Source organism: Geospiza fortis, unplaced genomic scaffold (genome assembly GCF_000277835.1).
Source record: "Geospiza fortis unplaced genomic scaffold, GeoFor_1.0 scaffold217, whole genome shotgun sequence".
NCBI classification, from domain to species: Eukaryota; Metazoa; Chordata; class Aves; order Passeriformes; family Thraupidae; genus Geospiza; species Geospiza fortis.
In genome coordinates, this window is record NW_005054392.1 from 2,877,569 (window position 1) to 2,891,337 (window position 13,769).

The 13,769-nt window shown below is 40.5% G+C and overlaps 1 long non-coding RNA gene across 1 annotated transcript in view; it reads right to left on the reverse strand.

Annotated features, from left to right (window-relative positions):
- The window catches only part of LOC115948410, a 42,948-nt gene extending 29,198 nt beyond the window's left edge, over positions 1-13,750 (reverse strand). Inside the window, exons 1-2 of the long non-coding RNA XR_004082232.1 lie at positions 13,514-13,750; positions 10,263-10,371 (exon numbers count right to left, since the gene is read on the reverse strand). This is a non-coding gene — a long non-coding RNA (uncharacterized LOC115948410). The remainder of the gene's footprint in view (positions 1-10,262; positions 10,372-13,513) is intronic.
- Positions 13,751-13,769: the final 19 nt, after the last annotated feature.

Below are 13,769 nucleotides of genomic sequence, written 5' to 3' on the forward strand. Positions count from 1 at the left end.
GCCAGCACATATCTTCCCTCAGGCTTCCTGTCAGGTTCTGAAGACTATGAAAAACTGCTCATAGAACATGGATACACATTTTAACACGCAACTTTTCCCTTGCACTGACAAGCCTTTACACTGACATTAGAAGGGTGCCTTCCTTTCAGCTGGGCAGAATTAAAAAATACAACAATGGAAATATGAGATTGTTCTTCATTTTCTCCATTTTCTCTCATATCCTTCTTTCCACATGCACATCCAAATCTGATTTTGAGATTTCCAACCCAGATCAAATGCAAAAGGCTTGTCCCAAAAGGTAAAGAACTAAACTGTAGCCAGGTTTCAGTATAACTTTTTCCAGATGTCAGAGCTCACTTATAATCATGATCGATTTTGGTTTGGATCAACAAGCAACATAAGTATCAGTAAAACCTTACTATCACTGAGAGTCTTTAACTACTTGGAAACACTTCAGATGTCTAGGTTAGGAAGACAAACAACTTAAAGGCATTCTGAGCGAAAAAAAACACAGTTCTCATCTCTACTCCTCACATGAAGAAAGTCCTGGAGGAATGAAAAAAGCAGACTTAGTTTCCTAGAGCAAGATACATGAGACAGAGTGAAAGTGCATACAGTGACACACACTTTATCCAAAAAAGGTGGTTTTTAATAAAATTGGAAAAGGTTGTACTGCATTCACACAGAAATGGTATGTTCACAGATGTTATCCAAGTTTAGGAAAACAAAACTGCCCACATTTTTGATGTTTGCACCAAAGGAAAAAATGCTGCTTTGAGCATTTGATGAAAGACAGCTAGAGGAAATCAATATTATTGTGGCTCCCACCAGTGATAAAAGAGGCCAGGAACTCTCAACATTTGCCTTATTAATCTGTATTTCATGAGAATCTAAATAGGCTTTAAATTATTATAGTTGGGACCAAAATTTGGATTGTGAGATCCCTGGAAACAAATCTGCATCAAGCAGCTTACAAAACTCCAGTCTAGAGAGACCATGAGAGCAGAAGAGGGATAATTTTTAGTGGTTTAAGGTATCTATCTTGTTTGTGCTGCTACTCAGTGATCAGAAACTGAACAGGATGTTTGGAATCAGTGCTGATGAACACACAGAAGCTTGCATTGACATTTAGCCATCTCCTCCAGCAATTTCTTCTTAAACATAGAGCTGCCACACAACACAGGCTGTCTTGTGATATATCTGGAGCTCACATTTCCAGAGACATCCTGGACAAAACTCAGCAACAACCACAGCAGGAAAAGAAAGATTCACAAACAATCTTGATTTTTAGAAATATATTATTTCATGCCCAGGCTTAAAACTAAGCTATGTCTAAAACATAATTATTATAATAGTTTAATGAACCAGTTCATTAGGCTTAAAGGGTAGCACTCAAACCAAACCATAGATGTAGTTTTCCCTTTCTGAGCCAGTCTCCCAAAAGTTCCCACCTATTCCAGAGCTCTATACTTTGATAAGAGACAGAAAGGGAGTAAAATGAGAAATGGAGTCATTGGACGGGTCTGATTTGGCAGATTTTTCATTTAATGGACTGATTATACCAGTTTCCATCCACTTCTCCTGCCTCATTGCACTGTGCAGTGGCCCTAGCCCTCTCACACACTTGTAGCACATTCCAGCTATTTGCTTCCACAGTTTCCTTCCACACTTCAGCTTACATAGCTGTAAAAATGAAAAAAGTCTATGATGAATTTCATTAATGTTTCACTTCACCAGGCTAATTAGGTGTTGGGCAGAACAGCAATAGGTTCTGGTGTAAAACCCACCATGTTCTACTCCTTCAGGAACTCCTCCATATGTTTTTGTGCTCTACAGTTTGCTGAACTTCCCCCTCAGCATTTTATTTTCTTGCTATTTCTGCTCCAGTTTATGCCATGTACCTCTTCTTCTTCGGTCTTCCTTTCAAATGCAACACCCCTAAAGTACACTACCTTACCTGCACCCTGGGAAAATACCCATCACAGGTTGTTGGTTCTCCCCTGTTTCACCACATTTTACAAGCTCTTCTGCACAAACCTGCTCTTAATCTGTGCAGCACAGTTGGCAAAATCTGGACCCAAGAATGGCCTCTTCACACAGAAGCTGTGTTTTACAGTGCATTCCTGAAACACTGCACACAACTGGTATCCTTTGCCCATTAGTCTACTATTAAAAATGTCTTACTCCATCAACAATGTCTCAAACCTACTAGTTCAACAAATTATATAAATTCCTTATATTTTAATTAGCTTTTTAGCTAGATCTTTTAGGAAGACAGTCTCTTAAACTCCTAGGCTTACCACAGAATTATTTTGTGAACCAAATCTATATAACAGTATCTGAGAGAAACTTTGAAACAAAATATTACAAGAGAGAAACTTCAGTTGGTGAGAGACCAATAAACACACTGTAAATTCTGAGGGTTTTCACAAGAAACACTGAGTCCTGAATGACTATTCCAGAAATGGAAAAATAGAGAGTCTCTTGACATCTGAATAGGGTGAGCAGGCAGTGGTCCAACAAACAAACCAGAAGTGGAAAGAGAAAAAAATGTCTTTTTGGATCCAAATAGTTTCAAAAATGAAAACAAGGATTAAAAAACAAGAATTAAAACATGGGAAGCTGAAGTCTATTCCCATATTTTATTGCACCACTTGAAAGAAAGCTAAATGCAGGCTCTGTCCTGATGAGAAGGAACATCCTCTGTTTTTCTGCCAATTTTAGATAAGACTCACTGTCAAAAATGGGGTTTAAAATAGAACGGGATTTAAATCAGTGGACAGATACAGTTCATGCTACTTCTTCTTTCTTTAAATGCAGGGGTGACTTCCTAGCCTGTTTACTCTAGAGGTGGCACACCAGGCAGATAAGGCTCTCCCCTCAGCTCCTCCCCATGCCACTCTGCAAAGCAGGTAGTCCACAAGGGCAGCTGCTGGTAACACTGACAAGTGATGAATGCTACTGCCCTTGGCTGTGAAAGCCAGGAAAACCCTGAAGGAATAACCTGCACCAGCCCTCTGCCCTGCAGGCACTGGCAACACAGTCCATAATTGTGCCCTCTGAAAATGCCCCTGGTACATCACCCTTCTGGGACATGCTTGAGGCCTTAGGGCAGAAACCCAACTACTACCAGGTTGGAGAGCTGTTCAGTGTTAGAACACCTAGACTAAACTCAAGAAACACAAAATGTTCCTGAAGCAGCTGTGAGGGCAGATAAGGTACTTGTGTGCAAGTGTCATCAGAGAAAAGTTTGGTACCCTCAGGTCTCCAAAGATCTCACTGGGCTCAATCCCTGCAGCTGTGCCTCAGAAACTCCCCCTGCAACTCCAGCAGAGAAAAAGCATAACAAACAGCTACCATTTCTTTACAGGTAGCAAAGCTTCCAGCCACACTCCCAGCTATACTGCACACTCAAGCACAGGCTCACACAAAAGCAGAGAAAATGAAGAATGATGGCTGAAGGTCTCCAAGGCCACCATCAGTGAGTGATCCCTACCTGCCAGACTCACTGGCCTGTACCCAACACTGACCTTTAGAACTGCCTAAGCCAAGGCTCCGTACTGCAGACACTCACAATGGGATTTGGTTTAGGAACAACTACAGTGACAGAAAATGGTAAAACTGCATTGCCAAATTTGCTTTTACATAACAGGCTTTCATGACTCTAAACAAATCATAGGATGTTTTTAAGTGTTCCCTGATGTGGACCAGAAAATGTTTTTTCTTCTCTTTGAAGAAGACTGGGTTTCCAAACATGACTTCAGCTCTGCTTACAGTGATAGACATTACAAAAATGTCACTCAAAGTGAAAATTTTGAAGGTGTTTTTCAAGACCAGTAGGTCCTTGACACAAAGAAGATTTGAAATAAACTCCTCCAACATTTCTCCCTTTCAAAATCAAACTAAATCATTGACATGTTTCAGAACAAAAGAAGTCAAAATTTTTTCTCAGCTTCATTTTGCTGAAAATCAACACAAGCAATGCACAGGGTCTATTTCATCAGGATTTCTCTTTCTAATGAAAAAAAAAAAAAAACCTTCAATTAAAGGTGTCCAGTTGTCCTAGAAATTTAGGAAAAAAGACTAGAAATGTTCCTGGTGTCTTTGTCTCTCAGTTGAAAAAATGAGAGGCTCTATAAAAAGCATAAGACAGATTAACAGATAGGCAAACAGATGCTCACAACTTTGAAGACATACCAAAAAAATAGTCCTGGAATTCTGAAGGGGATTATCATAGCTTGTCTGTAGTTCTACTGGTTCCCCAGTAGGAAAACAAATATATAATTGCTTTATATACTCTTAGAAAAAAAAAAAACAACCTGTCATAATTTTAAAGTGTGTTGATCACAGTTTATTTTTAGATCTGACAAACCACAGAAACATCTCCAAAAATATTCTAAAGAAGCAGTGACCTTTCCAGCTTGGAAAGCAGAGTTGTTTTAAAAACATCCTCCAAGCTACAGGCTAAACAAATCTGTAAGACCCCTCAAAAGTCTTCCCAAAAGCCTGCCACATTCACCTATACATTGTTTTATAAAAACTTCTCACCTAGGCTAGCAAAGGTAGTCTTACTGTCAGCTCATACTCAGAAGCAAACCAAGAAGTCAGCTCCTGAGAAGGAGAGCATTGGTCTGAAGACAGAAAGGGCTGCTTGTGGGAATGTGGTGAGTCACAACAGCAGCTTCATGTCTGTGCTAGAGAAAATACAGTTCACTGAAGACACAAGCAAAATGAGGAAAGGTGGTGAAAAGGCACTGGGAGTCAGTTGGGGAAATGATGGTCAGGAAAAGAAGAAAGCTTCCAAAATGAAGAAGGATTTGATGCACAAATGATGCAAAAGTAAGTGAATATTTTGTCAGGTGCAAAGGGCAAAAGCAGGCAAGGAAGAAAGTTTTATCCCTCATGCTCTGGGGATGATATGTTACAGCTGGACAGGCAGAGTGTCACCACTGCCCCATGGTCAAGCTGCTGAAGCTATCTACAGCTGGGTACTCTGTGATGGCTAACAATTATCTCACCCCCTACACTTACTTGCAAATTCAAAACTTCCCTCCAAGCAAGAGCAGTCATTAAGCAAGAGGGTCATGCTGGGTCTATTTTCATCAGAAGGATCCCAGCATCAAATCTTCAAAAAAATTCTGGGTACTCTACTGTCTTAATCTTGTGAGATTTTTTTCTCTACAGCTTTCCTGTTATTCCCATCTTAGTTCTCCCCAAAACTCTAATGCATTTGTTCAGATAGTTCAGGATTATCAAATATATTTTGAGTCCTGCAATTATGTTCCTGCTTGGCTTTCTTGGCAAATATCTGTAGAGGAGAACTTCTTGTTACCTTGCTGGGGTTTTTCTGTTTTCTTTTTTTTTCTCTTATAGGATTAAATAATGAGAATGTACTGTTCTGTGTTGGCCTGAAGCAAAAGCAGGAAAAATTAAGGAATTTTGAGTAAAAACATAACTTTGGCAAGATTTGCTCTGGTGGCCTTCAAGAAATAAAAATTAGACACCTCATTTATTCAACTAATTTGACTTGAAATACAGCATGTGTGTTTTTCTTGCTGCAATTACAAAATAAAATGTCAAAAGTTCATAGGGAATCAGCTCTGGACACAATGTAAAACCAAGTCTCTGCAGGAACAAACCTGTGACCTCTAGCAACAGAAACACACATCTATACCTTTTCAAGGAGAAGAATGATTCAATTACACTACAGTAACTACGCTGTCCATTCATCCTCAGCTAAGATGAAGAGTCTAAACAGAACGGCTGACGCATAAAGTAAAAGTGTTGGACTCAAAAAGGATTGCTGCAATTTCCCTCAGACTTAGTCCCTTTTTCTTTTCTTTCCTGAAAAGAGTAAAGTGATGAAAATGGAAAACCCATAGAAACTGGAATTACAAACCATGTAATGCTGGTTTTGCTCTTGGTTTTGACTTTGTACATGTATTGATTCATCAAATGTTAGGAAAGATTTGTAACAAAACACTTCATCTCCAGAATTAATATCTTGACCCTGTGCTTCTTTGTAAAAGCACTCCAACAGGGTCTAGGTATTGTGACACTGTGACACTGACTCAGGTCAGCATTTTCCAGGGCTTTATCAGTACAAGAATTCAGGTGAGTACAGTAAACTCTGGTACAAGCTTCACTATGCTTCTGACTTTAACCTCATCTATAATTTATCTACATCTGCAACTAAGGAAAAAATTAGAAGTTGCTCTGAATGTATTTAATTTTATTGTTTTCTGTTTGTATTTTTATGTTTGGTTAACTTCCTGAATTTGCAACAACCACCCTAATTAAAAACAAGAAACTTGAGGTTTAGGCACAAGTTTGAAAAATGTATATGTATTTTTTTAACCTTAGATGTTTACTTTGAGCAAAACCAGCCTTGCATTCCTTGAGAATTTCATTATACTTAACAAAGTTCCATTCAAACTTAGGCACATTACCTCCCAAAAGCATAAACAAATTCCTTATGTCTTATTTGGAAATTGGACCAATAATTCTCTCTTTTTTGTGTCTGTTAAGAACAAGGTTGTGCAGCAAGCACCGAATTTATCAATGTGCTAAACATAAAGAATGTGGATTTTGCCTAGGCTTCTTTTGATGATAGTTCAAAAGTCCAGGAATCACAGATATACAAAATGCATAAACCAATGCTACCCAAAGAATGGTTTTCCTTCCCAATCTTCCCAATCAATTTTCACCATTAAAACCAAAAGCAAAGACTCACCTGCCACATTCTCCTCTGCACTCTAAAATAACACATTTAGCCATTGTTATTGTTATTTCTCATGATAGGTTACAGAAGCATGAATGTGTTTTTCCTTTAATTCTTCCTTTATTCTCACCGACTCCAACTCATTACAGATCTGTGCAATCAGATCTTGAGGACTTAGAAAATATTCCTGATCCATTCCTTTCATTAACAAGTTCCTAAAATTATTTCATTATTTCCCAAAAACTGTTGACTAGGTTGTCCAGTGATAAAACTCCCTAATGCAGACCCAAAAAGTGAGAAACTTGTAGTGTCTCCACTGGGCACCTCAATGCAGCTTGTTCCTGAGTGCAGCAGAGCAAGAGAAAACAGGGACTGGCTACCAAAGGTGTGGAGAAGAGGAGCACCCAAACTTTGCCGCAGACACCTCTCTCTTCTTCTGGCCAGTGAGTTTTCCCATGGTTGAACTGACCTGAGCGCAGTTTCTTGGTGGTGAAATGCTGTGAAGGCAGTGGGAAGGAAGCTGCCAAGCCCACCTCATCCTTGGCTGGCTCACCTACACCACTCTCCTCACACACCAATTTCTCCACTTCCTCCATTCCACCCCACTGCACCGCAACCCTTCCCACACAAACACGTATGTGCACCTTTCTCTCCGACCCTGCTTAGCCCTTCGCACTCAGGACCTTGGCTGCTTTTCTCTGGGGACATGCTCAAATATGGCACATGGGTGGGAAGCTAACAGGAGGGGTAAGTCCTTTTTCCACCCTCTTATTATACTGCACTATTTCAAAATCCGAGCCCAGTCCTTCAGCTCCTGCTCTAACAACCCTTTCTCTGCCCACGTGCCTCTTCTGCAGAACTCTACCAAACCCAGTGGCAGGGCAGGATGGTGGCTGACAGCCACACTGCTGCTTCAGACTGTGCCTTGCAAGAGAAGCTGTGGTCACACAAGGGACGAGAGAGTTACCTCACAGCCAGGGCCAAGGCGTGAGGAATGCGTCCTGCCTGCCTAAGACCCACAGAGTCCAGTTGCTCATCGTGAAGCAGACAGCGTGGATTTCACCAACACTAACAGTCCCACAAAAACAACCCTTTTCTATCAAGTTAGCAAAACTTTTCCTCACTGTGTCCTCTGCCTTGCCTCTGCCTAGCATTTTTTCTTCATTAGCCAATAGCACTAATGTGGGAAAAACCTTTTGTCAGACAGGCAGGGATTTTGCAAGTGCTTTACAACTCCCACATGTCATCTTCCCTCCTGAGGCAGGAAAACAATTCAGTCACATTCTCCTTACATCTGGACAGAAAAGCTGGTAGGAATGAATAAGAAAAACAGCGTGGTTTTGCAAAGCAGCGAACCATTCAGCTTGTTCCAGCTGTAGAAACCCCCCGGCTCCTTTCTCCAACCAACCTTTTCATTCCTAGAACACCCACTCTTCTTTTGCCCCTGCTTTTCTCCCCGTGAGAGACTGGCCAGGGTACACACAAATACAGCACTTGCCTCGGTGACTTTTTGGGAAGCACAGTCCTTTCCAAACTTCTACTCCCCCCTGTGGCAGCTTGACGGCAAAAAAGAAATAGAAAGTGCACTTCCCAAGTCATGCACTCCACCGGCACTGTTTTCAAGCCATTTATCAAGAAAAATAAAGATATGTGAAGGCCTAGGTGAGTTATCACTGAATTTGAGAAGGTAAAATGACAAAACTGTTCCCAAGGAATTTGAAAATCAACCCTCTGTATCTTGTGAGTGACAGAAGGAGAAAGGCTAGTTTTAGAACTCACCTGAAATTTTTATTACAAAGTTTGTAACTCACACAGGAACACTGTCAGGACAGATTTAAGATTTTCAAATACCTTGTAAAGCTTAGGCAATACAAATAGGCAGTTGATGAACTGTCTTTTCATCCCATGTCATAATTGAATCTCAAATAATCATACAGATCTACCATGCTATTAAGGTTACGCTTTTCCACAAGATCCATCACGGATAACTTCCTCACAAGAAATGCACCACAAATAACTTCTTAGGCTCAATCTTCACAAAAACCCCATTGTCCAAAATGGTCAAAACAAACACCATACAGTAAAACCTAACCTTGATTTCTATTTAAAACCCACTAATAAAAGGGTTATAAATGGAGTAATATGCTCAGGAACATGTGCTGTTAGTGAGAGTCCTGCCACTTTTACAACATCGTGCTTATTACTTAAAAGCCACCCATCACAAAGACATCTGTAGCAACACGGTTGTAAACACTGGACCTGAGACCACTGATGTTTAAAACAACTAGGTTTCCTCAATTAGTTCCTGAAGGAAATCAAAATATTTTAAACATGTCCCCACTTCCCTAACAATGCACATTTCTTGGAGTATCTGCTTTTCTCGTCTCCATGTGAAAAATGGTCTGACAGAGAATTTCCCACCAACACCAGAGGGATCAGCAGTCTGAGATGTTTTTCAGACCTGGCCCAGTAATCGCTAAATTTCACACACATCCGTGGGTCAATAAGGAAGCCACCTTGGCTGTTGTAGGTTACATCCCGGTTTCCCTGCCTGCGTCACTTGTACAGATGTATTTACACAGGTCACATACCACACATCACTTGGTGAAAAAACAGACAGCCAAGCTGGCACGTGAACCATGGGGAACATAGATCAAATTCTATGATTTTTTTCCTGAAAAATCATAGAATCTCTAGATTCTGATGCCAATGCATCAAGGATATTATGTTCTTTTGCAGGTCAGCTGATGCAGTGTGCTTATGAAGTCCTCCAGACACATTACAGACCTATATAATAAGCCAACTCCTCCACTTCCTCTGGAAGGACTGTGTGAACAGAAAAGCCCACTAGACCAAGGTCAGTGAACCAAGGTTGTATCAAAAATGGAGGGGACATTTCTCTCTTTTCATTTATCCTCAAAGAAACCACACTGTCACCCACACATGTACTATCCCATCAGACAGCATGGAATATGTATCCCACAGGATTCTCCCTAGGCTTCTACTCCACAGCAGCTAAAATATAAATTAAGATATTCCATAGTTTATGGCAAAGAAAACTGCATTTGTTAATGGAAGTCCTTAATTTGGTCAAATATTAATTAAACACTGGTGTCTCGGCTTGGGGGAAAAAAAAGCCCACAAACCCTCAAAACTTACACTAACAGCTCCTAAAAGAAGCAGGTTGAAAAACTGAAAACAAGATCCACGCACTGTAGACTAAGCAGATCTGATTCTTTCCTGCCCACATAATCCATGACAGAGTGGGAGGAAGTGTTCGTCCAGCTGTTTTCCACGTGGTTCCTCTGAGAATCTCAAAAGGATTTCTGGTGTATGTTCTGAGTCAATCCCTGGCCACATTTCCTCTCCAGCCAGCAACCGCAACTTTTTATGAATTGTTAACCATTTATGGGACAATTGTCAAAGGAGCGGTTAGTGGCATACTGCTGCCCTACACTAGTTGACTTACTACAGCAAGAGGTTGCAAACGTCAGTCAAATCTGAGAAATAAACAACTGAGAGCCTCTCCCTCCTTACTCACCTTTGCGAGCCATGGAAGGACTCTACGCTTCCCCAGAAAAACCCAAGACACAGCCAGCCTCCTCACAGAAGTAGTGAATGCTGCTCCTACAGTGCTTTTAAGACCAGATCTGTGGCAAAATTTTCAGAATAAAATAAGATAAACTGAATCTGAGGCTCAGTAGGTAAAGGACATTTAGCTTCACAGTACTCATAATCTCACTTTCATACAAATAGTTTTACATGTGCTTTGAATACCCATTTAGATTACTCTACTTCCAGTAATCACTTTGCTGGTTTAAGACCACACACATTCACAAAAACTCCAGTTACTTTTTAAGAATAAAGCCAAGAGCTTAAAGCAGCATTCTCGGGGACTCTAGAAATAACAAAACATTTGCATGTTAACACATAAAGAATGACATTACAGAAAACAACAAAACTCAGGTCTGCTAATGGGAATTGCACCTGATGGTTTTGCTTTAGCCCAATGGACTTGGACTTTTTAAATCCCAATATTTTGATGGCCAACAGTGCATTTAGTGAACTACCCAACTGATGCTAGCAGAGAACCTGAACCAGTATCTTGAGGAATTTGGACTAGATCCTCCATTTCAGCAGCAAACATGTCCATAGCCTATGCCATCCACTGCCCCTCCCTGCCTTCTAATTCTGGTTCACTTTGGAGAAGAGCTAATGGCTCTCAGTAAGATTAGCTGATGTGAATTGTCATAGCTACAAGGGGAAAGGCTTTCTACCACTCTAACCAAGCAGTACAAATTGCACAACACAGATAAGCTGCTTGATAGATCTTGGGAAATGTGGTCTTTTCTTTGCCTTTGTTGCTTGATGAGATCACACATCTCCCCAGAAAAGGATGAGTAAAAGTTCAGCAAGTTATCTACTTCAGAGCCCTTTCTATGACTACAGATACATAGAATAAGCTACCAGATGACTTCTAAGAAAGAGAAATACCAGGCAGCCACATTCATGATGGAATAAATCTCTTTATTTTTACTCTGTGTCTATTTCTGAGCTAGCAGAGTAAGTCTTTCTTGGAATCTGCATTTTAAGCAAAAGTCTACTAACGTAACTTTAACCAGACCTCTCCGAATTTTGAGATGCATTTATTACAATTTTAAAGAAATATCCTAGTGAGCATTTTGGGAAAGGAACTAATTGGCACACCAAACCTAAGGCAAGCCAGAAATGTCTGAAGCCAGCTACAAGCCTATCGTGATGATAAACAGCTCAGGGTCCAGGTGTCCATATATGGCAAGACTTCCTATAAGACTGACAGTACTGTATGTGCATTGCGTATGGTTGTTGGATCAGATTCACATTCCTCGGGTATGTTTCTCTGGGAGCTTTTGATTTCCGCTTTGAGGGCTGGCTCAGACCTCCAATTGCTCTTATAAAAAAATATCTGTGACTGAAAGTTGAAAATGTGCAAGATTCTTTCTTTAAGTACACAAACACTCCAAGTCTAGCCACTTTCCTGTAGTCTTGCCAGGTTTTCACTATGTCTGATACCTGATCAAGTGACTTTTTGGGGGGAAGCAGGAAAAAAAAAGGAAAAACACAAGAGAGGAATGTAGCAATCCACACCTGTACATTTTACAAGACTTCACCAACTGAAGCTGATGTAGACACACACATACCCTATATAGCTGTGTAAACAAGTCTGCAAGGCTGGTGTAGTGAATTCCTAGTTTCAGCAGAAAAAATATACTATCTTAAAAGCATGTGCTGTATAAACACCTGCATGGAAGTCAAAATGAGTACATTTTAACCATTTTATGCATCAGTTCCAGGATGTACTTGACCAACCTGTGGCATACTCTAAAGGCACCTGTATGTGGCATCTGGGGATACTGTTTAGGGGTGATTATGGTAGAGTGACATTACTGGCTGGACTAAATGATCTTCAAGGTCTCTCCAACCTTGAGGATTCTGTGGTTGTCATCAGAAAGGATAAGCTGAAGACAGATTGGAGTCTGCAAGAACTGCCTTTGCTTCCAAGTTCCCTTTGCCCCTGTGTGTACATACGCACCAATGAGGTACCCATTGTTAGACACATCTAACAACACGGAAACCAAGATGACCAAAAGGCACCCCTGGGGACTCTGGTTCTTACCTACCTGCATGTGCTGATACAACTTGTAATTTAGTGGGCTAATGCCTGATCCACAGTGGTGCAAGACAGAATTAGTTCTGAATTCAAGTAACTATTCAAGCCATTTTTCTCAGGGCAGCAAGTGTATGAGGCTTGCTGTACTTGGCTTGCTGTGGGAGGACTTAGGACAGATTTATCCTTTAATTTTGGATTTCCTGGCTTTCTGGTAGTTTGTTACTTTTAAACATACTTCTTCTGTCAGTGAGATTCTTAGGTTTTGTTTAATAAAATTGTATCTCTGAAAAAACCTCTTACATGGAAAGTTATAAAACATGTCTAGAACCTCTCTCTGATGTTCTACCATATTTAGGCATTTAAAAAAGGCATTCTGTTTACCTGGTTACATTTGCATTTTGGTATGCATGTCATACATAGTTTGGTACACACACTATTTACCCAGCACTGAGGCCACTGGAGTCATTCAAGTAAATACAGATTTTAGGAGACCTCACGGTTTTGGGAACATATATTATTTACCATAACTGTTCCTCTGGGGTTCATTTTTTCTTTCAAAGACAATCTCATTTCTTTTAATGGAGAATTTCAAGTAGAAGAAATTACATCCAAATGACTTTACCAGATGCAGTACAATGCTGGCAGAATATAAGTAGCAGTTTTGTAGCACAATTGTCCTACTGGGGCATTACATGGAAGACCTTCTTTTCCCCTCATGAATCTTGTTTTATTATCACAGCATCATAGCATGGAAGTATGTCTACATATGGAGGGATGGAAAGAAGCGAGGAGCAAGGGAGAATGGCACTGGAGGAAAGCCTGCATACAAAAGATGAGGTATCTCTTAAGGTACTACCAGATTTTAGGTTGCTTATTGCGATACATTAAGCCGGTCTCTCTTACTAAACACTAACATACTTCCACAGGTCAAAAGCCAAAACATTGGCATTCCCTGCGTTAAAGCGGAGGTCAAACAACATGACATCACTGAATATTCAAATCATACACAGGAGGCAGAGAGAGAGCCATCTTCCCGGTTAAAAAAAGAAAGGAAAAAAAAACCAACAATAATCATAGCAGTAATCTGCAATGACTTAATACAAGCCACAATGCTTACGTCCTGGGTTCAGTCAAATACAAACCACAGTGTTAAGGTTTTGGCTGAATGAGGTGGCATGCCATTCTCTTCTTGTTGTAATCCTGGGGCGGACCATCAGGAAGGTTGGAAGCAGGGATGTGCGAGGAACGAGGAACGTGTTGCTCAGAAATGACAGCTGCACACAGGCAGTGGGAAAATAATAGCCACTTCTTCCATGCTTCAGACTCCACTCACTGTGCCAAGTATTTCAGAGTAAATAGGCACTCTCTCTATTCATAGAGAGCATCTATTAGGGAAAG